The sequence below is a fragment of the Plecotus auritus genome (genome assembly GCF_963455305.1).
Source record: "Plecotus auritus genome assembly, chromosome: 9".
NCBI lineage: Eukaryota > Metazoa > Chordata > Mammalia > Chiroptera > Vespertilionidae > Plecotus > Plecotus auritus.
The window spans coordinates 150,289,315-150,315,404 of NC_137783.1; the positions used below are offsets into that span (position 1 = coordinate 150,289,315).

At 47.1% G+C, this 26,090-nt stretch overlaps 2 long non-coding RNA genes across 2 annotated transcripts in view; both read left to right on the plus strand.

Annotated features, from left to right (window-relative positions):
• The first annotated feature begins 1,696 nt into the window (after positions 1 to 1,696).
• LOC308233484 overlaps positions 1,697 to 26,090 on the plus strand; it is a 42,135-nt gene continuing 17,741 nt past the window's right edge. The window contains exons 1-2 of the long non-coding RNA XR_013958999.1: positions 1,697 to 3,201; positions 5,275 to 5,330. This is a non-coding gene — a long non-coding RNA (uncharacterized lncRNA). The remainder of the gene's footprint in view (positions 3,202 to 5,274; positions 5,331 to 26,090) is intronic.
• LOC308233485 lies at positions 6,307 to 25,833 on the plus strand. The gene is made up of 3 exons (XR_013959000.1): positions 6,307 to 6,408; positions 15,371 to 15,481; positions 25,061 to 25,833. It is a non-coding gene; the product is annotated as an uncharacterized lncRNA (long non-coding RNA).

The following is a 26,090-nucleotide window of genomic DNA, read 5'->3' on the forward strand; positions in this document are numbered from 1 at the left end:
GGGCTGAAGATATTTTTCCCACTGATTTTTAGAGAGAGAGAGACATTGATGTGAGAAAGACACGTCAATTGGTTGTCTCCTGCACTCGCCTGACCTGCAACCCAGGGATGTCAAGGATGGAAGGATGGACCACAAATCTAATTACAAACACCATATACATACATACATACATATACATACACATACACATAACTCATGGACACAGACAATTAGGTGATGAAAGCCTGGGGTGGGGGCGGGGCAGGCTGGAGGAAGTTAATGGGGGTTAAAGGGGGCCGTATGTAATACTTTCAACAGTAAAGATTTAAAAAGAAAAAGGATGGACCACAGCTGCTCCATCCTTATCCCTCAGCCACAGCTCACTATGTACATGCTCCCAACCTTCAAAAGTGTGCACCTCAAAAGTGTAGATGCTCAACAACAGCTTTTTGTTGATTGAAGTAAAGAGGAAAGAAAGATGCAATGGTCTTATGATTATATGAACACAGATACACAAGTGAAGCTACGAGCGCTGAACAGGATTGAACAGGGTACTCTAGCCCCTTTTCCATCCCTAATATCCCTCCCTCCTCTTCACCAAGCCAGCATGAGTTGTCCTGGGGAAATAAGGGAGTGTGACTGACGATGACAGGTCCCTTTCCATCTGTAAGGACAAAGGTAAACCCTGCTTCCTTTGGCATCCTCACCAGTCCCCTTGCAGGTGCCAGAGGCTACCCAACCTCTTGCTCATGCATGCGCGCGCGCACACACACACACCTCCCTGACCCTGACTGGGTATCATGGAGTGAGGTTTGTATTCTTTCTTTGCCTTACTCTCCTTCTTAGCCTCTTTTTATTGTTTTGTTTTTTTTTAGAGCGAGGAAGGGAAAGGGATAGAGATAGAAACATCGATGAGAGGAACATGGTTGCCTCCTGCACATACCCCTACTGGGGATTGAGCCCGCAATGACTGGGAATCAAACCAGCGACTTCATGGTTCCCGGGTCGACGCTCAACCGCTGAGCTACACCTCCCAGCTTCTTGGTGCTTCTCCATCACTCTCCTCAGCTGCTGCACACAACGATCCCGCGGCTGGCCACTGCCCGCGCGCTCCCGCAGCTTGGTCCCGGGTTACTCGCCCCTAGGAACCGGCCGAGTGTAAATACTATCAGCTGATGGAGAGCTCGCAGCCCAGGAGTCACCTGGAGTCGGGCGTGGTTCCCACCCCATTCCCCCCGCCCCCCCCCGCAGCCTTGTCTTTGATTGGGTATCAGGTTTATCGTGCGCGACGCCATTGGCTGCAACGCCTGTCGTTTCCTGTGTCCAGGCCTCAGCTTTTCAGGGGAATCGCGGAACTGAGAGGGCCCGGAACCAGCGACAGCGTGGGCGCTGGGGTGCGGGGCTCTGGGGCGCAGAGGTCTCGCGCCACGTCAGCCCCGCCCCCAGGCTGGCTGCCTCGCCCGCCGCCGTTTGGGACTGCGCCTTTCGAGGGTCTCGCGTGGTCTGCGCGTGCGCACTAGCTCACTGCGCCCCCCCACCCAGTCGGTGGGTGGAGCGGCGGGCTAGTGGGCGGGGTGGGAGACTAGGTGGGGGGGTGGGAGACTAGGTGGGGGGGTGGGAGACTAGGTGGGGGGGTGGGAGACTAGGTGGGGGGGTAGGGGGGTAGGGGGTGGGGGGAGGTAATGGGGAGCTGGGGAGGGAGTTGTGGGCTGCGGACGAGGGCAAGGACTAATGTCTGTGGAGAAAGGGGTTCCGTTTGGATTTCCGCTCTGGGACCCGAGGGAGCGGCGGGGAAAGCCACACTGGGAGGCGAAGGGGCGCGGCAAGGCCCGCGGCCTGGGCATCCAAGGCCCGGCCCGGGTCCGCGTGTGCTTCTTTCCGGAGCTGGAAAGCAGAGCGTCACCGGTGGGAGAAAAAATGTGGATCCCCTGGGACGGGCTCATCGTGATTGGGAAGAGAATGGAGCTGCTGGGTAGAAACAAGCAAAAACCTAGGAAGCCGAAGCCTGAGACTAAGTCCCAGGGACTGGAAGATGAAATGATCTGGAAAGCGAGGTCAGGCCTGAGTCAGGAAAGGAATGTGCGGCTCCTGCACCGGGTAGCCACTGTATTACAGTCTTCGGTAGGCTTGGTGAAAGAGAGCCCCAAGGAAGTGTGGGGAAAGCAAGAAGCCAGCCACAAAACCAAGGTTGAAGTTGGGAGTGCAGGGCCTCCCACAGGGTCTAGGAGGCAGTCTGCGCTTAAAGAGACGCCCAGGTTTCCTGGGGTGGGGACCAGTAGAGAGGACATGAGATCCAGAGGATACAAAGTAGGGCAGAACGAGGAGGAGTTGAGCATAAGTGGAGGGAAGCTGAGGTTGAGTGAAGAGAGGCGGCGATCCAGAGGAGAGAAGCTGGGGACTGGTGGAGAGGATTTGAAGGGTTCGAGAATAGGGAGCATAAATGAAGAGAAAATAGAAAGAGTGGTAGTGAAAGAGTTCCTGGCGCTGAAATAGACATTCCTTTTGAAAGGGGGGGAAGGAATGATGAACTGGGAGACTGAGGAAGGGGTGGAAGTTGAGGAGGATGGAGTGGAGGATGTCTTGGTGGAGTGAATGATATCACAGGTGAATCTGTTTCTATGGAAAAGAAAGAGGCCATATGTGAAGTTACAGGTGAATGAGGCAGATGAAGGATTGAAGCTAAAGAGGGAAAGAGAAGCAGTTAGAGAACGTGTTGCAAGTCAATGAGGAGGAATTAGAGCCCAGCAGAACATCAGTGACCCGGAAAGAGTAAATATGAGAGAGGAGAGGAAGCATCTAAGCCTCGGACAGTGGGAATGAAGAGCTAGCGGGTTGAAGGCAGAGACCAAGACCAAAGGAAACAAAGAAGAGTGGTAAAGGAGATGGGGACATTTTGAGGAGAAAGAAAATATTTGATAATGTGTTCATACGTAAAGAAACCTTGGATATTTGTTTCTTGGAGAAGAGCTGTAACCAAGGAGCTTGTAGGGAAATATTTGAGAAATGGATTGGCTGTAAGGATTTGGTGTGCATAGTAAGAGTGCAGTGAGAAAAATGGAAAATTACAGCACGATAAAGGATAAATAATGAAGGTTGTGGAGGAAGATACAGGCCGGAGCAAGCAAACTTCTGAACGAGGATCCTAAAGATGGACAAGGGACTCTACAGAGACAAAAGCAAGAAAAGAGAGAGATAAGAAAATAAACAAATGAAGAAAAAAAAGTAAGAAGCCAAATCTCATAATAGTGATGATGTGTGTTGGGTTTTAAAGTCATTTCATTCCCTATTCCTGTACGCTCCTCTCCCATCTAGCCAATTTTACAATCTAATGGAACAGGCCTCTCACAGGGCCTGTATATCTGGACCAAGCCCATCCTCACTGGTCTTCCCTCTAATTATTCCCCACTATGCTATAATTTACAAGTTGTTGCTGTTATAAACGCAGTTTTGAATAATTGCTGGGCTCCACTATTTTAATCACTTCACCATGACCGCCATTTCCACAGGTTTCCCTCACCTCCACATCAAATCTGAATTGCTCATATTGATTTGAAGTTGTCTCAATTATTTGTATTGTTCATCTTTGATTTTTAATTATTCACATAATCACATGGACTTTTCCCCTTGTCTTTGTGTCCTTTGGGACTTTTTAAAATATATATATATTTTTTCTTGATATCAGAGAGGAAGGGAGAGGGAACGGAAGATAGAAACATCAATGATGAGAGGTAACCATTGATTGGCTGCCTCCTGCACGCCCCACAATGGAAATCAAATCTGCACCGTAACCCAGGCATGTGCCCTGACCGGAAATCGAACCATGACTTCCTGGTTCATAGGTCGAGACTCAACCACTGAGTCATGCTGTCTGGGCCTTTGGGACTTTTTAAAAATGTCTTCCACATGCCACCCACTGTCTACTCTCATTCCAGGGAAGAGAGAAGACTCCCTGAGTGCCCACTGTCAAGACATCAATGCCAGAATTTAGGCACTTACATCCTGTTGTCTCTTGGATAGGACAACAATCATGGATAGTTAGGACTAAAGGAATACTTCACCCACTTTTCTCCATGTGCTTTTTTAAAAAAATATATTTTTATTGATTTCAGAGAGCAAGGAAGAGGGAGAGAGAGATAGAAACATCCACGATGAGAGAGAATCATGGATCGGCTGCCTCCTACAAGTTCCCCACTGGGGATGGAGCCCACCACCCGGGCATGTGCCCTTGACCAGAATGGAACCTGGGACCTTTCAGTTTGCAGGCCGACGCTCTATCCACTAAGCCAAACCGGCTAGGGCTCTCCGTGTACTTTTAAAAGTCTAAAATATCTAAGGAGTAGAAACTTCACATAATATAACACAAGTATCATAAGACACATTTATAATAGCCTCATGTTTTTCAATTGTTAAGTTTTCTACATACCCTTCATTGATTTTCCCCAAAGTCTCCAAAAGATACGTAAACCCCATGCAATATGTTCATCTATATCGTCAGACCTAACAGAATATACCAATTCAGTTTTGTCCACTGGAATTTTCTTTTTTGGAGTACTTCGTCCTTTGGGTGTAATGTAGGGTGGTTGCGTTCTAGGCTTGCTCTATGGCTGCTTTCCTGGGCTTCTTAAGACTTCGGGGGTGCAGGGGGGAGGGAGGATATGGGGTGGGGAGGTGGAAGAGGGTATAGTGGGGATGAATGGTGAAAAAATGAAATTTAAAAATAATAAAAAAATCACCCTAGCCCAGTGGTTGGCAAACTGCAGCTCACCCATTGAGTGTGGCTCTTCCACAAAATACCACGGCCTGGGCGAGTCTATTTTGAAGAAGTGGCGTTAGAAGAAGTTTAAGTTTAAAAAATTTGGCTCTCAAAAGAAATTTCAATCCTTGTACTGCTGATATTTGGCTCTGTTGACTAATGAGTTTGCCGACCACTGCCCTAGCCGGTTTGTCTCAGTGGTTGGAGTGTTGGCCTGCAGACTGAAGGGTTCCAGGTTAGATTCAGGTCAAGGGCTTGTACCTTGGTTGCAGGTTCCTCCTGGGCCTGGGCCCTGGTTTGGGCTCATGTGGGAGGTAACCAATCGATGTGTTTCTCACACATGAATATTTCTCTGTCTTTCCCTCTCTCTAAAAAAAAAAATAAATGGAAAAATATCCTTAGGTGAGGATTAAAAATAGTAATAAAAAATAAAAATAATAATAAATAAAAGTAAGCTATAAAAAAAAAAGATTTCTCTCTGTTCTGTGTTGGATCTCCTACTGCCTGGATTTTAAACCTTCTTCCTCTTTCTTGTTTTACAGGCTCATTTTGGTCAACGACATCATCTAATAGCGTCCAGAGAAAGTGACCATAGGAGGTAAACTTTATGACACCTTATCTGTCTGAAAATGTTGATTCTTTGCTCATAGTTTATTGATAGTTTAGCTGGGTATGGGATTCTAGGTTAGAAATACTTTTCCTTAGAATTTTAAAGGCATTGCCCCACTGTCCTCTAATTTCCAAGTTTTGCTATTTATAAATGTGTTTTGTTCCTCTTTTTATTTTTATTTGATGTTTTCCCCCTTATGTAAAATACCTGTTTTCTACCACTCCATAGCTCAATCTGCACTTTTATCCCAATTTCTGTGGTTCTACTACAGGATATTGGAGCCTGAATTATAGCTCTTAGTTTTTTCTACTTTTGTCCCTCTCTTTCTGTTTATTCTCTGGACAGCTTCATATTACCTTCTTATCCTTTCTATCCAATGTTTAATTTTAACTCTTTTGTTCACAGATTGATATATATATATATATATATATATATATATATATATATATATATAGTTTTGTTTCATGTACAGGTTCTCTTATCTTTCCAAGAAATTTTCCTATTTTTAAGTTTTCTTCTACTTTTCATATTGTTTCCTCTGAACTCCCCCATTATCTGTTGTATATGTGTATTGTTGTTGAAGGTTTTCCTCAAATGTTGGATCTTTGACTATTTATATTTAAGAACAAGGCAATAAGCAGAGCTAATTGGAAACTCTTTGTGCACAGATGGGGCTTGCTAATGGATGGCTTTCATTCTAAGGTGACTAGAGTAAGCAGAATGTTTTCATTGGGCACCCTCAAATGTCAGATTCTGTAGGTCACATTGCAGGGCCTCTACAGTTTCTCCAGAGAAGAATTCTCCAGCCTCTATCTGGGGAATATTTGCATGGCCACCACTGTTGAGGTTTAGTATCAGGGTAGGGGGAAGAGAGCTGTGGACCCAACGTTTAGCACGCATATTTTCACCCAGTCCTTTTGTTTTCAGCTCGGTGCTCACCACTGCCTTCAGCTGTGCCTGGTGCCCCTGAGACGGTGTTTTGCAGATTCAATTTCTCTAGAGAATAAACCCTCTGGTATCCTGTAGGGGGTTGTTACCAGGCTAAAAAGGGTTGGAGAGGGGATATGTGAGTTTAACTGCTTTATATACATACTTATAAAAACTTGCCCTGTTTTCAGCTACATGCCTTTCTCCTTCCTCAAGGTCTTAACGTTTTGGAGGGATAAGTACAGTGAACATATTAATCTTCTTGTTTATACTCTCCTCTTTGAGCATTCAAGTCCCAGCTTCCTGCACTCTGCTAAGTTAGTTTCCACTTCATCTCTTAAAATGTTTTGACCTCTCTGATTTGCTGTTGTCTGCTCTCCTGTCCTCTTTGTCTTTATAGTTTTATACCATATTTGTTTATTTTCATCTGGTGGTTTTGGAGATAAACATTGTGTGTTCAATCTTCCACGTTTGACAGAATGTCTCCTCCATTACGTTTTGATTTTTCTTAATTGAATTCTCAAGAGTAACCCTCTTTTTCATCATGAAGGTAACTTTATGAATTTTCCTGTGTTAAAGTGGCTAACACAATGAATAAATACACTGTACTACTACACTACTACTGTAGTGTACAACAAACCCTACTAAATATTACTATACACATGTAACTTCTCTCATTTTTAAAAAACTGAAAATCTCTCTGGACCCCACATTCCCCTCTACATACTGCCCTATTTTTCTTGTTCCCTGTGGTAGGCACAAAAGTGTGTGTCTCCTCCCAACCCCCGCAAAGATATATTCACTTCCCTAATCCCAGGAACCTGTGAATATTACCTAATATAGCAAAAGATGTTATCAAATTAAAGATCTTGAGAGGAGGAGCTTATTCTGGATAACCTGGGTGAGCCCTAACTGCCATCACAAGTGTCCTTATATGAGAGAGACAGACCAAAGGAGATCAGACATACACAGAAGAGGAGGAGGCAGTGTGACCCCAGAGGCAGAGGCAGGAATGATCCAGCCACAAGTCTAGGAAAGTTGATAGCCACCCGAAACTGGAAGGGCAAAGAATGGATTCTTTCCTAGAGCCTCTTAGGGAGTGTGGCCTCTGCCAATACCTTGGTTTTTGGACGTCTGGCCTCCAGAACTGTGAGAAAATACGTTTCTGTTCTTTTCAGCCACCCGATTGGTGGTGATTTGTTCATCAGTTGTAAGAAACTAAGATCCTCCCTTTACAGCAGAATTCCTCCAAATAGTTGTCATGCTTACTTTTTCTAAGTATTCTCCTCTGTTCCTTTCTATCTAACTTTTTACATTGGACATTTTAATATATACAGAGGAGTTGAAAGATTAGAGCAATGAACAACTAAATAGTCTCTACCTATATTCAACAGTTGATAACTTTGCTTTATTTACTTTATATCTGTTTACTTCAACACATACCTCCTAAGAATATAGATATTCTCCTACATATCTATAATACCTAAGTAAATTTAATTTTTAAATTTTTTATATATTTTTAAAAATTTAATTTAATAAATTATAATCATGAATAATTCCCTTGTATTATCTAACTAGAGGCCCAGTGCACGAATTCATACATGGGTGGGGTCCTGCCCCCTGGTCAAACTCCTGGTCGAACTCCCGGTCGAGGGGACAATTTGCATATTAGCCTTTTATTATATAGGATATTCAGTCTATTCAAATATCCTTTCTTGTCCCCAAAACATCTTTTATAACTTTTTTCCTTGGTCCAAGATCCAATCAGGGCTCATTTTTTGAGTATGATTGTTAACTTTTTTTTTTTTTATATATTTTATTGATTTTTTACAGAGAGGAAGGGAGAGGGATAGAGAGTTAGAAACATCAATGAGAGAGAAACATCGATCAGCTGCCTCCTGCACACCCCCTACTGGGGACCTGCCCGCAACCAAGGTACATGCCCTTGACCGGAATCGAACCTGGGACCCTTCAGTCCGCAGGCTGACACTAACTCTTTTTTTTTTTTTAATATATTTTATTGATATTTTATAGAGAGGAAGGGAGAGGGATAGAGAGCTAGAAACATCGATGAGAGAGAAGCATCGATCAGCTGCCTCCTGCACACCCCCTACTGGGGATGTGCCCGCAACCAAGGTACATGCCCTTGACCGGAATCGAACCCGGGACCCTTGAGTCCGCAGGCCGACGCTCTATCCACTGAGCCAAACCGGTTTCGGCGACACTAACTCTTTTAGTCTACATTAGTCTCCCTCTTATTTGGTTTTAACAACTTAGATATTTTAAAAATTTCAAGCCTGTATTCTTATACATGTCCAACATTCTGGAATTATCTAATTGTGTCCAGATGGATTTATCTAATTAGTCCATGCTTCTCTCTGCTGTAGTTCCTGTACACTGGGAGTTAGAGTTATGGGCCCTGGTTTCTCTTTCTCTGTAGCCCTCATCACTCTCTGACTCAGGGTTTTCCTCCCCTGGTTTATTATCTGTCTCTTCTCCACTAGAATGTAAGCTCCATGAGGGAACCAATGTGTGTCTGCTGGGTTACCTGGTTTAGTCACTGTCAAACCAACATATAGTAGGCACTCAGATATATTTGTGGTATGAAATGATCTGTCATATTCAGTAATTTTACCTGGCTCAGTACTATTAAACATTGTTGAGGAATTGCTGTAATAATTTACCCTGTTCTTAGATTATCTCAAAATTTTTGAAGCCTCAAATGCCTAAAAAGTCTCTATTTCAGCTCTAGCCAGTTTGGCTCAGTGGATAGAGCGTTGGCCTGCAGACTGAAGGGTCCTAAGTTCGATTCCAGGCAAGGGCATGTACCTCAGTTGCAGGCCAGGGCTCTGGTCAGAGCTCTTGCAGGAGGCAACCAAAGCCAACCAATCAATGTGTTTCTCTCACATTGATATTTCTCTTTGTCTTTCCCTGTCTCTTCCACTCTCTCTAAAAATTAATGGAAAAATATCCTCGGATGAGGATTAAAAAAAATCCTCTATTCCATACCTGAGGTTTGTGTAGGTACAGAATTTTCCCTCAGCAGTTTGAAGGCATGCCCCTTTGTTTTGTCCCTTCAAGCATGGCCATTGAGAGTCCAGATCTATTTTTATGTTGACCAGGTGTTCTGTATATGTGGCCTGTTTCTTCTACTCGTCTCCATATTTCTGTTTATTTATTTATTTTAAATATGTTTTTATTGATTTCATAGAGGAAGGGAGAGGGAGAGAGAGAATTATCAATGATGAGAGAGAATCATTGATGGGCTGCCTCCTGCATGCCCCCTACTGGGGATCGAGCATGCAACCCGGGCATGTGCCCCGACTGGGAATCGAACTCTGACCTTTTGGTTCATAGGTCGATGCTCAACCACTGAGCCACCACAGCCGGGCTACTTACTTATTGATGAGAATTTTATAGCTTGTGCTTTCTTCCATTCTCAAGGAACTCTGATCCCATAGTTGGACAATAAAGTAGAGATATTGGGCATGGGCAGAGTTGGAAAGATAAGCTACAGAAGGCTCAAGTCTCGTAGTAGGAGCTTTTTGACAAATGATGATAGCTAACATTTACTGAATTTATAATAATCAGAATAATTTCACAGGCATTATGCTAAGCACTTTACATGTTCTCTATCAATCAAGCTTTCCAACAACGCTGAGGTAGGAACTCTTACTCTATCAACTCTACCACCTAGAAACTGCAAGGGCCCGGCTTGAGCCCAGGCAGCCTGACCCCAGGCCACACTCTGCTAGATGGCCACCTCGGTTTTGTGGCCTGCCAAAGCCAGGGCTCTGAGCCTCGCCGGGGGCAGGGAGTGAGGCTGTGCAACACCCTGCCATTCATTCAGTGAATGCTTGTTGAATGAGTGCTTCAGTGGCAAGTGTTTAAGACCGCAAATGCCAAAAAACAATGATGTTTATTTTCCCCCAGATCTCTGCCTTCCCGAGATCTTCCACTCCTAGCCTCCTCTGGCGGGGTTCTCTGAGCACCGAGAACTTGTTGCCTCTCTTAGAAGAGGCCTGCTCATGCATGAGGTCAAGATGGACAGTGTTCTGTTGTGCGGGTCTCTCAGATTGCACTGCACAGTATATAATTATGAACCAAACAACCAGACTTTCTCTTTGGCCGGATTACATTTTCTCTTGGGATAGCGGACGCTGTTCACTGAAGCCACAGGAAGAAAAAGTGAAGACCAAGAACCTGTGGGAAATGGCAGCCACCTTGTAGGTATAGATATTTTCAGTCACCTAGGTAGCTAGTACTTTGTAATATCCCTTTTTACTAAACTTAACCAAAATGCACACATTTCCGAGAATTGAGGGCTCCTGAGTGATTTTTTAAAAATATATTTTATTGATTTTTTACAGAGAGGAAGGGAGAGAGATAGAGAGTTAGGAACATCGATGAGAGAGAAACAATCAGCTGCCTCCTGCACACCCCCTACTGGGGATGTGCCCGCAACCAAGGTACGTGCCCTTGACCGGAATCGAACCCGGGACCTTTCAGTCCGCAGGCTGACGCTCTATCCACTGAGCCAAACCGGTTTCAGCCTGAGTGATTTTTTAAACATATTTTTATTATCCTATTTTTTCTTTGCATATTCTCCAAAATTCCTGTTTCTTGCAACAGGATGTGTTTAAAGTGACATTATGGTTGGTTTTATTAAAATGTCCTCTTAGGCTGTCCCACTCATTCATTCAGCCAATACTGAAAACGTGCCAGGTGGGAAGGCAGCCAAAGTGTTGGGCCAGGCCTTGCCCTTGGCCTCCTTTCTCACGGTGAGACAGATGTCTCAACAAGTAGATCGCCATGCATTGTGAGAGAGCCAGGTACCAAGTGCGGTGGGAGCCACAGAGAAGAGAAGGCCCGACCCCAGGGGGCCGAATTAGGGAGGTGACCAGAGAAGCCGTGGTGGAGGAGATAACCATTTCAGGCTGGACTTAAAAGGGTGAGAAGGTAACAATGGGTGAGAAGAGGACACATAAACGTTCTAAGCAGAGAGAATAGTGTTGCCAAGGTACATTGACCAGGACCTGCCAGGCTCATCCAGGAAAAGGAGTAGAGAGGGTATTCTAGAGACTGGCAGGATGTGAGCTTGGGCAGAGCCTGGGGACAGCCTTGATACAGGATTAAGGAAGTTAGCCTTTGTTCTGTAGGTGACAGGGAGAATGACAGCATCAGATCTTTGCTTTACGTAACGTTCCAAGCCGAGAGATCCGAATCAACTGGGTACAGCGTGGGAGTGGGTCAGAGGGGGGCACCGCGTGGTGCTCTGTCTGACACAGAGTAGGTGTTCAGTAAAGCAGGAGGTGCAATTATTAGCCATAGTGAATAGTTCAGGGTAGAGAGGATGAGGTTATGAACCAAGGCAGACAAATGGAAACGAAAAGAGGATAGATCGGAGAGGGTTTTAGACGTCCTATTTAGCAGGATTTCCTGATTGTGAGTGGATGGTGAGGAGGGCGGCACCAAGCTTAGAGATAATAGTAGTTGCTCTATGTCATCAACCTTACTCTGCAGTTAGATGCTTTGCATGCAGTATATTATTTAATCCCCTAATAGCCTTATGAGCGGGGTTGTGTTATTATCCAGATTTTATAGATGAGGAAGTTGGAGCCCAGAGTGGTCAATCAAAGCGACAAGGCAGGTACATTGTGATGGTAGTCAGGATATGAACCCAAGGGAATCAGCACCCTTAGCTGCTCCTTGGTAGCTTCTGCAGCTGCCTGGATTTCAGTGCCAAGTGACTGGGAGGTGAAGTGACCACCCTGAGAAGCAGTTAATGAGTGGCAGATTCGGGCCTGGATCCCTCTGGAAGCACCTACTACTTCCCAGAGTTCACACACAGGCTGTCTGGGTGCCATCAGACTACAGATGTGTTGTGTTTGGTCCATAGAGGTTTCTTTTCCTTTCCTTTCTTTTTTTTAGAGAGAGAAGAAGGAAGAAGGAGAGGGAAGAGGGGAGAGAAAGGGAGAGAGCGAGACAGAGAAATTGACGAGCTGCCTCCTGCATGCCTCCTACTGGGGATTGACCCTGCAACCTAGGCAGGTGCCCTGACCAGGAATCAAACCAGTGACCTTTTGGTACATAGGATGATACTCAACTAACTGAGCCACACCAGTCAGGTGTTTTTTTTTTTCTTTTTAAATTACAATTGATATTCAATATTATTTCATACTAGAGGCCCGATGCAGAAAATTTGTGCAAGAGTAGGCCTTCCTTCTCCCGGCTGCCAGCACCGGCTTCCCTCTGGCACCTGGGACCCAGGCTTCCCTCGCAGCCCCGGTTTCATCCGGAAGGTTGTCTGGAAGGACATCCAGAAGGACATCCAGTCTAATTAGCCTATTACACTTTTATTATTATAGATTAGTTTCAGGTGTACATGGCCCATAGAAAATTTTATTTTTTTTATAATATATTTTATTGATTTTTTACAGAGAGGAAGGGAGAGGGATAGAGAGTTAGAAACATCGATGAGAGAGAAACATCGATCAGCTGCCTCCTGCACACTCCCTACTGGGTATGTGCCCACAACCAAGGTACATGCCCTTGACCGGAATCGAACCTGGGACCCTTGAGTCCGCAGGCCGATGCTCTATCCACTGAGCCAAACCGGTCAGGGCCCCATAGAAAATTATAAACAGTTTTTAGAATTAATTGCTAACATTTAAAAATCTACAGATTCACATTAAAACAGGGGTGGGCAAACTTTTTGACTCGAGGGCCACAATGGGTTCTTAAACTGGACCGGAGGGCCGGAACAAAAGCATGGATGGAGTGTTTGTGTGAACTAATATAAATTCAAAGTAAAGGAGCGGAGGGGAGAGCAAGAGAACCCTCCGCTCTTTCGGCTCCGCGAGCCGGATAGAACAGCTGAACGGGCCAGATTCGGCCCGTGGGCCATAGTTTGCCCACGGCTGCATTAAAACCTGGGTTTCTGGCTTTCTTAAAAAGCGAGGAGATCTGACCACACCAGCCCCATATTGCAACCCTTGTTGCCTCTCTGGGTTTCCAACAGCGGGGACCTGTGCTCCCAGTGGGCCAGAGCCTGCCAGCATGCCTAGGGTCCCTGCCCACCTCCACAGGTACCTGAGTTTACATTTCTTGGTGACAAGCTGGTCCAGTTTGATGCCAGGCTGTGCTTGTGCATTTAATCTCGTGTCATGCTCAGGCCTCTACTGATGGCTAAATACACTTTTTTAAAATATATTTTTATTGCGTTCAGAGAGGTAGGGAGAGGGAGAGAGAGAGAAACATCAGTGATGAGAGAGAATCATTGATCGGCTGCCTCCTGCATGCCCCCCCATTGGGGATCGAGCCCACAACCTGGGCATGTGCCCTTGGCGGGAATCGAACCTGAAACCCTTCAGTCCGCAGGCCAACAGTCTATCCACTGTGCCAAACCGGCTAGGGCTGAATACTCTTTTTGAACTTAGGGAATGCAGTATAAGATAAAAACAATGTGTTTTGTTTGTCTTTTTCTAAATGCTGTGGGAATTGAGAAAAACTACATACCTACCCATGCTTGAGTGCCCACAAGGAGCAGTTTCACGTGTGGTAGTGCAGGACAAAGGTGACTGTCGTAGTTCCTGCAACCAGCACCGATTGAAATGAATTATCAGTCGTACCATGGAAAGTGGCAAAAGTAGTGGCAGCTGTACAAATTATGCTGTGATGTTTTTCTGTTTAATTTGTTTTGTAATAAGTCACTGGCTTGAATTTTGAGCTGTGTACTTTGGGTGTATTATAAGGAAGCTTTTAGGGAAAATACGTGTGCATGTATGTGTGTGTGTACTATAGCTTATATAGCTTGACATTTTCTGCAGAAATTCAGTTTCAGAACATTTTTTAAAAAGTTTTGTGATTTGTCAAATATTGAAAACCTGTTTCTGTACCATTAAACTAAAATGTGAGGCACGGGATGGGAAATTAGGTATTTGTCCATATTAAATACTCTGTTACATTTAAGACGTAACAGTCCCCCATGGTTGGCAGTGGTCAGGTTGGCCAAATAACGGAATCTATGCTTGTGAGTTTGTTTGAAATTTGTAAATTGCATTTAGAGACACAAGTTCCAACAGGTGTAAGAGATCGAGCTGATGCCCTGGCCAGTGTGGCTTAGTTGGTTGTAGTGTCATCCTGTACACTGAAAGGTCATGGGTTCAGTTCCTGGTCAGGACACATACCTAGGTTGTGGGAGGCAACCAATCGATGTTTCTCTCTCACATCAACGTTTCTCTCTTTCTCTTTCTCTTACCCTCTCTCTAAAAAAATTAATTAAAAAAAACAACACGTATCCTCAGGTGAGGATTAGGAAGGAAGGAAGGAAGGGGGGGGGGAGGGGGGGAGGGAAGGGAAGGAAGGGAAGGAAGGAAGGAGGGGAGGAACGAAAGGAAAGAAGGAAGGGAAGGAAGGAAGGAAAGAAGGAAGAAAGAAAGGAAGGAAGGAAGGAAGGAAGGAAGGAAGGAAGGAAGGAAGAAAGAAGGAAGGAAGGAAAGAAAGAAAGAAAGAAAGAAAGAAAGAAAGAAAGAAAGAAAGAAAGAAAGAAAGAAAGAAAGAAAGGAAGAAAGAAAGAAAGCTGACTAGCGCTTCAGGAGTTTGACTCCTAATCTGGGTTCTTGTGTGACACCAGTTTCCGTCATGCCTGGCCCCTGATTTAGGAGCTGGAGGAAGGTGGCGGCTGCTGCTGGGCACAAATTTCTTAGAAGCCACTGGGCACCATTATGGGATGGCCCCTCGTTTCAGAAGTTCACTGTCCACCTTGCAAGAGTGTTCATCCTGTCAGATCACACTGACCCAGCTCTCAAGAGGCCAGCCCTGCCAGCTTCCCCCGGGAGTTAGAAATAATTGTATAAGGTCGCATTGCAGAGCTATTTCTACGTAGAATACACGGGCTTGCGAGGCCACACTCTGCTGCTGCTTGGACTCTGACCCTTGCCCAGCACATTCTCCTTCCTCCTCCCCCTCCCCCTCCCCCTCCTCCGCAGAGACGCCACACCCCTGATGTGCATGTCTAGGGTGGGACCTGGACACGTGTTGAGGCCGGTTCTGTTCGTGTCTGTATTGCTCAGAATCCACTGTTTCTTATTGATATATAGACAAGTGCCTAATACTACGTGATCAAAACCATGCTGAGAGCCAGGGACACAGCAGTCAGGTGCCTTGCCCTGAGGACGAGAGGAGCACGCAGGGACTGATTTGTGAACAAGGTACACTTGGTTACAGTGCATTAACAACTGGTGTTTATCTCATTCACACTGTAATTTTATTTTTGTGGTGTGGCCCAAGAAGATCCAGCCAAGTTCGTGGTAAAATTCTACTACTTATTCACTTAACAAATCTTTAGGAAGCACCTGTTATTTGCCAGGCACTATTCCAGATGTCAGGATTTTAACAGAACAAACTGACAAATCGCCCTGATCTCTTGAAGTGTATGCTATGTGGAAGGAGACAGACCAGTGAGGACGATATGTAATGTGAGCTAAGAATTTTGAAGGAAAGGCAAGCAGGGTGAGGAAGAGAGTATGGCGGTGTGTGTGCTGCCCTTTTAGGTGGGGGAGTTAGGGAGGGCCTTTCTGATGAGCAGGGCCCACAAGGGGGTGAGGGAGAGGCAGCTGTTTGGATGAAGTCCTTTCCAGGCGAGAGGGCAGCAGGGACAGAGCCCGAGGGGCAAGGCCTGGCCCGTTGGAGGAATAGGAAGTCGCTAAATGAACATCTGCGCTCCTCATTCTCCTTGTCTGCAAATCCATGTTGGGAGGAGCGAATGAAATCATTTATGTGGAAATATTTATGCAAACCATCAAGCATGTAAAAAGTTGACTTCATCACGTATTTGTAGAGTGTCTAAATCATCATGGATCATAATGATTATATTAAAGCTCTGTCCTTTCATTTTTTTTATGATCGAGGTAAAATTCACAAAACATATAATTAACCATTTTAAAGCGTACAATCCAGTGGCATTTAGTGCATTCACACTGTTGTGCAACTACCACCTCTGTCTAGTCTCCAATCTTTTCATCACCCGGCCCTTTTGTTTTTAATATTAGTTTGTGTTACTGCTCTTGGGAAAGGATCCCCCGCCATATCTGACTTTGCCCTTTCTGTTTCTGGCTGGCGTTCTCCAGTTCCTATGATTCATCCATGTGCTTATTCAACAGATAATTATCAAGCATTTACTGTGCAATAGGCACCAGGTTAGGTAGGTACTGGGAAGAAAATGCTGACAGAGGACATACTAGTACAGGTCCCCACATAATCTAGTGAGGGAATTAGCCACTGAACCTATCATTGCCAGAAAATTGATTTAAATTATGATAAATGCTTATAGAAAAAAGTGCTTTGAAAATTGTGTTTAAAGCTAATAGAAGAGGAGAAGCCACTAGCTTTTAAAGCTCAGAATAACATGATTACATATTTTTTATAATTTGCTCATAGTTCAGAGACACTGGAGAGAAAGACACTCAGGAAAGTGACCTGGATTATGTGAAGGCAGGAGGTAGGAAGGCAAGCAAAGTTATTTCATTCATTTCCTCCTGATGACAGCCCTTTGAGGTACGCAAGCACAGGTGTTTTTACCATCGCTCCCATGTTATAGATGTGGAAACTGAGACTTAGAAGGACGTGACTTGCTTGAGATCAGCTGGTGGGGCTTATCGCTAATATTTCACTTTAGACCTGTCCGGTAAAGCTGAAGAGCATTGTGTCCAATAGGGGGCAGTGGCACACCTGGTTGGAAGACTCGCACACGTGCACCGCGGGGTTTGTCTGCTGCCACCCAGCCCACAAGGTGAACTCCCAGCTTTCCAGGAGAGGGCACTGCGAGGCTGCCTTCCGAGTCACCTCACAGGACCTCCTGGGACCTGCCTCCTCCCTCCCCGCTCCATCCGTCAGAGACTCATGACCCAGCAAGCTCTCAGCTCCCTTGGGCCTCTTCTCGTACTGGGTGATTGTTTCTTAATCACGCTGTGGAATAACAAATCAGGGCTGGTAGCCCAAGTCAGCTCAAGCGCTGAGCTGGTGATCACCAAAACATAGGTGCGGCCCAGGGCGGGGAGCCACAAAAGCTGCTAGCGTGCCCCTCGTGGCCACCTGGTGCTGCGCCGTGACAGTGCTGCACGTCGATCATGTAGGCGCAATTGTCAGGCTTCTCCAGGCAGGATGACCTGGCAGCATTTCCACCCCACCCACAGCTAGTTTCGCTTTCCTAATGTTGTTAAGAGGTGCCTTCTAACTGAAGTAGGGTGGTTGAACAGGTTCCAACATTTTACTTAATTTTTTTAAAATTTATTTCAGAGAGGAAGGGAGAGGGAGAGAGAGGTAGAAACATCAATGATGAGAAAGAATCATTGATTGGCTGCCTTCTGCACGCCCCCCACTGGGGATCGAGCCCGAAACCCAGGCATGTGCCCTTGACCAGAATCGAACCCGGGACCCTTCAGTCCGTAGGCCGACACTCTATCCACTGAGCCAAACCAGCTAGGGCTTATTTGATTTATTTTATGTGATCAGTTGTTGAAGATTTCTTCCTTCTAGTGAGTCGTTTTCGTTTTCTCTCAGGGTGAGGCCCAGAACTGGCCTCTTGGCATTTGTCCAAAGTCCAGGTTCTAATAGCTCTTGGACTGTGGTTTAATTTTAACCAGAAACTCTTCTTTTGGAATAATTACTTTTTAATCTGAAAAGAGCCAGTTTGATCAGAGCAATAACACCTCCTGCCTGAATCAGTAGACAAAGTTATGTTCATTTACTGCTGACATATCCTTCTTATTTATTTAAATATCTTTTTATTGATTTCAGAGCGGAAGGGAGAGGGAGAGAAAGATAGAAACATCAATGATGAGAGAGAATCATTGATTGGCTGCCTCCTGCACAATCGGGGATCGAGCCTGCAACTTGGGCATATGCCCTGGACTGGGAATCGAACTGTGACCTCTTGGTTCATAGGTTGATGCTCAACCACTGAGCCACTGCGGCTGGGCGAGACATATCCTTTTTAAAGGGGGAGGCTGATTTGGGGAAAATGAAAATTGTGGATAGGTCCATTTGGAGGCCTGTTTGAACATCTGCTTTAATCAGTGTAATAAACTCCAGGCATCTGGGGAGAGAATTGATGGGCATGACTGAGAGTCCCCTGAGTCAGCCATATGGCATCAGTTTCTGAGACAATCTCAACTCCTTTGCCAGCCCACACCTGGCACCAAGTCTCAGTTCCGAAGTGTGGTCACTGGAGAGGCCTGTCAGCAATGACGGGCATTATCACCTTCGGACTGACCTTCCCGGGCAGGAGCAGAGCTGGTTCCCGGAGCTCCCTACGTTGGCCAACATTTCCCATTTCCTCTTCTTCCCTTACCATGCAAGTCCTTGGGATGGCTACTTGTATTTGCAGGACCTTAAAGAATTTCTGATGCAGTCAGACAGAACTTGGTTTTTACCTTTTCTTCAGTTTAGGTGGCAATGGAAACCAATTCTAGAAAAAAGTGATTTATGCCAGCCCCAGATGAGGCAAACGAATTTGGGAAGACTTCCTCATTTTACAGAAATAGTCTTCACTTTGTCAGAGGTTCATCCTTGGACTTATTTAAAGATGAAGCTCGCCCTGGCCAGTTTGGCTCAGTGGCCTTCAGACTGACGGGTCCCAGGTTTGATTCCAGTCAAGGGCGCGTATCTGGATTACAGGCTCGATCCCCAGCCCCAATGGGGGTGCATGCAGGAAGCAACCAATCAGTGTGTCTCTCTCACATCCATGTTTCTCTCTCTCTCCCCACTCTCCCTTCCTCCTTTCCACTCTATCTGAAAGCAATGGAAAAGTACCCTTGGGTGAGGATTAATAAATAAAAATATAAATAAATAAATAAGTAAGAAGCTCTCCTAGAGCACTTAGGTAGGAGAGAGGACAGAAAAACTGGAAGCTAACTGTGGAAAGCTGTCACCAGTGGGAGATGAGTCTTAAATGAAAAGAAAGGCTCTGATTACCGGTGAGTCAGTAAGGGCTGCGGCTTCCACGTAGGAAAACCTGACCTGGCGCAGACTTTTCTAAGGGCAGGTGTATGAAGGCAGGTGTAGTCATGCTGGCCTGGTTAGCCCCCACAAAAGCCCCTGAAGGCACAGACTCCTCACAGCTCCTCCTGCCATGGCTCCTTGTTCAGAGCACTCACTGAATGTCAGATCAGCATGTTTATCGGTTAGATTTGATGTGTGTGAGGAGAACGGTCCATCCACTCACGACCTAACCTGGCATTGAATCAGAACCTGTTTCTTCTCCCTCCTCTCGCCTCTGGAAGAGGACGGAGGAAGAGAAAGCGAAAGTTTCACATACCCCGAGGAAAACCAATGCTACAGAGATGCATTTTTTTTTTTTTAAAAGAGAGCAAACAGACCTAATCTGGGAGTTTGATCACCACTGAGAATGCGTTTCTGTTTCATCATTTAGTTTCTTGCTCAGCCTTCCAGCTCAGACCTGTGCAGCAACGTGGCAGGCAGCGCCTTCATTTCTCAGGCCTTTCCTTGCCCGCAGGGCACTGTTCCTCATTCAGACCTGGGCTGCTACATCCAGGGACACCCCTGCTTCCTGAACCCTCCCTCTGTACCTGCCAAAGGCAGCGGCGTTGGGGAGGCCTTCTCAGGGTGATGCCAGGCTTTCTGAAGGGCACTGCCACCTCCTAGGAAGGACTGCTACTTGGTGGTGTCTCTGAGGAGCCCTGGGCCTAACCAGCTGGGCACGGATTCAGTTGGGAGGGAGAGAGCAGATTGTTGATGCCTATCTGGTCCCTAAAGCAGCCTGGAGAAGGGCGGGTCTGTGTCTGCAACTGGTTTGGGGGTGGGAGAGTGGTGCTGGGAACTTTTGCACCAGGAATTCTTTAGATGTTGTAATGATTTCCCCAAGATTCCTTTATCTTAAAGCTTTTACCGTCAGCCAGCTTCACAGAATTAGGATTTCTCTTTTGTCCGGGTTGTATCATCAGAAGCCCAGAAAAGCCCATGAGAATGACAAATCTGAAAGTCAAGCTCACATGGGAAGCTCAGGCTGTTTGGGGCAGATGCCAGAGGCGTGGGCTCTCCGGGGGTGGCTGCGGGATGAAGGACTCAGTGAGTGTTTTGGGGGGCGAGGAGAACACTGCTATGTTATTGTCCGTGAGAAATTCCTCAAAATACTCTCTCCTTGAAGAGAAAGAAATGGAACCAAGGGCTTACATCGGAGTATATGTAGTTGCCCTAGTTAGAAGGTTGTTTGTCTGTCTGTTTAATGAATAGATAGTTCCATGGTGTGGGACAGCAAGGTCACGCATAGCCCTGAACATGAGCGAGGCTAGCCTAGGGCTCTGGAAAAGTGGCGACAAAGTGTTCAACTGCAGGCTTGCTCTGTCTTGGTCTCCAGACTGGCCTGGATCAGAAAGAAAATAAAATATTGGGGTGGCCCCCCCCCCAAATATTAGTTCTAAAGGACAAACAGACTGGAAAGGGAGAGCGAGCACCTTCAGATCCAGCCGGAGTGGCCCAGCCCTACATGGATGATGTCACCCACGTGTGCCTCACAGGAGCCCCTGGGGCTGTTTGGGGTTTGTTGTCAGCTGTGGGACAGCACTGCTGACTGCGTGGCTTCCTGCGTTGGACTTACCCTGTCAGCAAGACACTGTTTACATGATTAGCTTGCCAAATTGCGCTAAATGTACAATATCTTTTAAGTTCAATTAAGTTAATGTTAAGAAATACCGTAGACAGAAAAGGCTAGAACAGCCCTACAGCAAACAGTGATTACTGAGATTAGAGTGCTTTGAACTTGAGCATGAGAGAACCTTGTGAATTTGTAGGAATTAACCAGGACAGGTACCCAGCTCTTCAAAGAAGCGTGCAGGTCCCTAAAGGGTGTAAGAGGGATTTCAGGGAGCAACTAAGGAGGAAAGGAAAGAGATCCAACGTCAGAAGACATCTTTGAATACCAGAAGTTGTAATCTCCCTCTGCAAGACACTGGGGGCTGAATTGTTTGGGTCAGTTACCTGGGCCGAAGGGTAAAGTGAGGAGGGGTTGAATGGAGCAGCCTCTGGAAGAAGTGCTCAGGGATGAGGGTTCAGTAGCAGCCTATTGGATTTAAGAGGTGAAATAGTTGAACCCCAGACTCTGGGAGATGTGAAGAGTCACTCCAAATTTATAAGCTCATTAAACGCGTGTTTTTGACTGTCTACACATGTGGCTTTAGGGAAAACACGTGCTTCTAGCCACGCCTTCTCCAACCACTTAGCCATTGTGTCTTCTAATCTCTCTAGTGAGTGTCTCTGTTGTTTACAAAGTTTGGGTAAGTCAGGGCGGGGGGATTTGCACCTTGGTATTCTTTCAAGAGGGGTCAGATTCAGCCTATCTTTTGAATTCAGTCTGAACACACACATACAGAATCACCCATCTGTCTGATTTGCTATGGCCATGGGGCCTGGGTCAGGGTTTTTGAACCTGTGCTTCTTTTTGTTGTTGTTAATCCTCACCCAAGGATTTTCCACTGATTTTTAGAGAGAGTGGAAGGGAGGAGGAGAGACACACACGCAGAGAAACATTGATTGGTTGCCTCCCACCCACGCCTGACCAGGGCGGAGGATCAAGCCTGCAACCAAGGTATGTGCTCTTTTAAAAAAAAAATATTTTTATTGATTTCAGAGAGGAAGGGAAGGGAGAGAGAGAAAAACATCAATGATAAGAGAGAGTCATGGATCGGCTGCCTCCTGCACATCCCCTACTGGGGATTGAGCCTGCAACCCAGGCACGTGCCCTTGACCGGAATTGAACCCGGGACCCTTCAATCCCCAGGCCAATACTCTATCCACTGAGCCACACCAGCCAGGGTGAGTTTGTGCTTCTTTATTGGCTTTCTGGCTCGTTCACCTAAAGGCTCCTCCTCCCCATTATTATTATTATTTTTTTTAATTAAAACCAGAAGACTTCTTCCCTATTCTTTCTTCCCTTCCTTAGACGTTGGTAAGATCAAGATCATGGTCATACAGTACTTTGTTGTTGTTGTTGTTTTGCGGGCGCCAGGACCAATGATCACCAGCTGCCCAAGTACCAAAAAATTGTGCTTCTGAAATCTCTTGATGTCGGTTCCACATGTAGAGCAATCAAGCTGCTCTGCGTGCGCCACTCACGACAGAAGCCCTTTTTGTGGTCACACCGTGCTTTGATGACTTCAGGAAGAATGCAACCTGACTGGCCATTCCCTGGGCAGCTCACAAAGCCCCGGGTCCAGGGCTTCCATCGTCTGCTGTTGACACAGTGCCCCATGGCCCTATGTTGTTCCTGACCTTGGCATCCACTCTCTTATCTCCAGAAGTAGGATAAGCGGTAGTTCAGCCGCTGGAGTCTCCTCACGCCGGCCCTCTGTCATCTCCAGCATGAGCTGTCGGGCTGCATAGTTCCAGCCCCGTCCAGGAACTAATAAGAGGTAGAATGAAGATTTCTTCCTCTGATGCATGTTTACAAGATGTTTTCAAAGATGAGGCTGCAGGGAAGCGATGACCTCTGCTCCCTGGTGCGTCAGGCGTCAGAATTCTGACTGGAGGGCAGATGGAAGCTCCGCCTTCCCCGAGACCTCTTGCTCGGGACAGCCAGTTCCATGCGAGGGATCAGGGAGCATCAGGTGACCGCGAGCCCATAACCTAGATATCGTTGTGTTAAGTAGGCTGGTGACGGTGTGCCCTGCAGTGGGCAGCAGCCGGTTGAAGGACGGCTATAGCTTGGGCAGGCGGCCTTTTGCACACAGCTCTTCCTGGCTAACGGCTCGTCACTAAGCCTGTGCTGCCTGGGGGCTGTCAGCCTTCATCCCGAAGCACCTGGCCTTGTGGGTGGGAAAGGAGTTGGGTTTTGGGGGGAAGGATGTTAGGTCTCTGTGCCCAGAGGAGGAACCACTGTGCCCATGAGGATTAGTCACCCACAGGAGAACCTCAAGGACAGAGACATGTCCTAGAGGCAGTGTAGAGGGAGGGGTTTGCAGAAGGAGACCCTGGAGTGAGCCCAGAGCCTGGTGGGAGCTCATTAAATCCTTGTTGAATGAGGAAAGGGAAACAGCAGAGGCTGGGAGGGGTTGGGAAGGTGGAACAGTGGCCGAGGAGCATGACAGGAGGAGAAGCTTAGTAATGCTAATTATTAGACTAACTACAAGGGACTGTAACATTCCTGTGGTTGCCCAGGGTGTTCTTAGTAGAAAAAATTGTGAGCTCCTGCACTGCCGATGGACAAAGGCTTGGTAGCCAAGAGTTGAAGAGGAGACACACAGCAAACCTGGCAGCTATAAATGGGTCGTTTCTGTGTTTCCGCCACCAAAATTTGCCAGTGTGATGTCAGGTGACTCTTGGTGTTTGGGTGTGCGTGTTTATGCTACGAGATTGCCTTGTGAGCAATTCTGACTTTTAAGAAAATGGTGGTGAGGTCAACCACCAACAATTCCAGGAGCCCAGGCTCCACCCAGGCCTTGCTCAGCGAAGATGAGGCCCTTCCTCTTGTCATTCCATGTGTGGCACTCCTGTCATCCTCTACCCGGACACTTCCCCTTCCTCCGGGAGAGCTGGGCTCGGCCCTGGTGTGCGTGCATGCATGCGTGTGTGCGTGTGCATGTGTGTGTGTGTGTGTGTGTGTATGTACAGTGAGGGTGGGATGGAGGATAGAGTTGTCTCCTCTGTGATGCTGGCCACTAGTCTGAAGGCTTGGAGCTGAGTCAGGGTGAAGCAAGAGTGACACCAAGTGCCAAGAACAGGAGTTTGCTGTGGCATCGGGTGTTTTCTCTCAAATTAGAGAAGAGCGGAGAAAGGCTTTGTCCCGGCCCACAGCATTCACCTCAGTGAGGGAGTGCCGAGCCTCCGAGGCCGCTTGGCATCCATGATCTGCTCTGCTCATTTGCATGAAGGGACTCAGATGCAGAACTGGGTTTTGAGTCGATTTTTTAAAAATCAAGGTGAAATGTCTTCTTGGCCAGAGCATGATGCAGAGACCCAGGTTGCTATGTCTCCCCCACACTGGTCCTTCAGCTTCCCCTGGAGGAGGAGCCATTCGGAGACCCTCCTTGCTGGGGAGAGCTCTCAGGTTACCAAGGCAGGTAGTGAGTGGGTCACCTTTGTGTGCAGAGAACAACCCGTTTTCCTTTGTTCAAAAAAAACACTGACCCACTTCTCTGTGTTTGTTCTAGAGGCTGCTTCTGGCTCAAGGTCCCTCTGGCCAGAAATCCACCCCGTTAAGCCATGGGCGGGGACTGAGATTCCCATTCCTGTGGAATGGCCCCCTGAGAGGGACTGGGCACTTTGGGGGCAGAGAATTCTGTGGGCTGCTTGGAGAGGGTCACCCTCCTGCAGGCTGGACCTACATTTACAGCAAGCCCCCAGCCGTCTCCCCAGGGGAAGAATACAGCCAAGTTGGTATCTGCCTCCCGGCCAGTTCCTGTTCTCAGCTTGGAGCCTACTTGGCTTCTTCCTTCATGGGAGATAAGGAAGGAATGTTTGTCCAGGTGTCACTGACTATCTCGGGCACAGGAGTGTCTTCAGGGCGTAGTGTCAGAACCGGTCCCCCTGATCTGGGTGTGCTGTAAACAGCAGGTTGATTCAAAGCTGAGAGGCGTTGGGAAACCCCTTGGGCAGGAGATTTCGAAATGAGATTCAGATTAGAAATAACACAGTTGGGTGAGTTCTAAGGACGAAGGAGGCAGAAAAGGCTTCCACCTGGCACTTGGTGGGTAGCGGGGATAGATGAAAAGCCTGGGAGGCCTGGACTGGGAGGAAGCAGCTGAGCTGAACACTGCTTCTCTCCCCACTGCCCACAGGACAGGAGGCCCGCTGCGTCTGTCCACCAGGCGAAACCACACCCGGAGCGGAGCGCCGTCCAGGGCATGTCAGCACCAGCAAGACATGAGAGGCTCCGAGTGGGAGGGGCCTGGGCAGGGGAGCGGGGTTGGCAGGAGGATTAGGAGAAAAACTTAGTTACAAAAAGATTTTAAAAGACGTGTTGGATAATTGAGGAAGGGACTAGGGCAGAAATGAGGACTAAAGCTCAGGAAGCCCAGCCTTGGTGGCCGGGCGGAAAGGGACAGCCCGCACTGCTGACCAAGCCATCTCCGCCTGCGCCCCCATCACACAGGCCGCTGCGCTCCAGGACCCCGGCATCGGCTGGCTCCAGTGGTGGGTGCCTGTGACACGAGGAGCAGAGGGGGATGCTGGCTGGATCTGGAACCAGCGAGGGGCCAGGAAAAGGAGAGGGAGACTGAGGAACAAGGCGAGGAAGAGCAGTGAAAACGATCTGAGGAAGAGAAGGGAGTAAGGGCAGGAAAGATGGAGGAGGAGGAGAGTGAAGACTGTGCTTCGCATCTGAGGGGCGGATGGCCTTGGAGTGGTACAGTCAAGAATGAGTCTCCAACATGATCAATACTTAGAAAGCTTGTCACCCCGTCAATAAATCCCTCTCATCTGGTGGCATGAAGACGGTAGTACTCTTTGGGGACGTTAGGGCCATCCTGCGTGGAAACCGTGAGTGGCGCTGTGAGAAGCAGCCAACCAGTTATGAACAAGAGGGGCTCATATTCATGAGTATGCCTGCCACCTCCACCCAGAAGCCATGGCTTCCCCCATCTCATCTCGTGCAGCGTGGGGACCCATCGAACCAGAACCACCACCCAGCCTCTCCCCATCTCCTTAGATGGCAAGCTCTGGCATCCTTGGTCCACCCAACTCAGCCCCAAAACATGGCCAAAACATCAGTAAACAAGTATAGGTGAAGGGGGCCACAGACGTCTGCATTTTGTACCATTTTCTCCTTCCCAGAGCTCAGCACATGACTGGCCAGGGATTTCTCATTAT